Source organism: Carya illinoinensis, chromosome 3, assembly GCF_018687715.1.
Source record: "Carya illinoinensis cultivar Pawnee chromosome 3, C.illinoinensisPawnee_v1, whole genome shotgun sequence".
NCBI lineage: Eukaryota > Viridiplantae > Streptophyta > Magnoliopsida > Fagales > Juglandaceae > Carya > Carya illinoinensis.
The window spans coordinates 53128979-53129717 of NC_056754.1; positions in this window are offsets into that span (position 1 = coordinate 53128979).

The window sequence follows — 739 nt, forward strand, 5'->3', positions numbered from 1 at the left end:
ACTTTCTTTCTTTACTTTCCTTTTTCTTTTCTCCTTTTTTCCTTTTTCTTCTTCTTTCTTTTTCTTCTTTTCCTCCCCTGCTTCTCCACCAACCCGTGCGACCCAGCTCCCCCTCTCCCTCCGTTAGTTTTTCTTTAGCCCGACCAGCCGCCGCCACAAGCCAGCGTGTAGCACACTGCCCCTCCCACTTGGTTCCCCACTAGCCGGCGACCTTCCTCCTCTATTTTCAGCCCATCTCGTGCCACCTATCTCCCCCATGCACGGCTTCAAGCCATGACTCCATTTTGCTCCCAAGCTGCTGTGCCTCTACCGTCACCTCCAGCTTTTCACCATACCACCAACAACCTCCCAGCATCCTCCACCATGAAGCCCAACCCACAACGACCACTCATTCCCCTTAAAATAACACAAACCCAGCTTCTCTGCACGCTCGGGTTCCTCCCCGTAGTGCCGCCATGACCCACCGCACCACCTCACCACCGTCACCATTGTCTTCTCCTCACATCGGTGAGTCTTCCCTCCTCGGGTCCAGTTGTGCCTCCACCTTCCCGCACTCTCTCTCAATCTCCCACGGCCTCTTTTCCTCAAAGTTGGCAAATCTCCACCGTGCACCGCCACCCATGGCCAAACACTACCACCATTAACTTCACCAACACCCCTAAGCCCTACCCTAGCCTTCCTTAGTCTTCGTTTGATCCCGTTCAAATTTGAGTATTTTGGTGCCCACGGCCACAGTGTA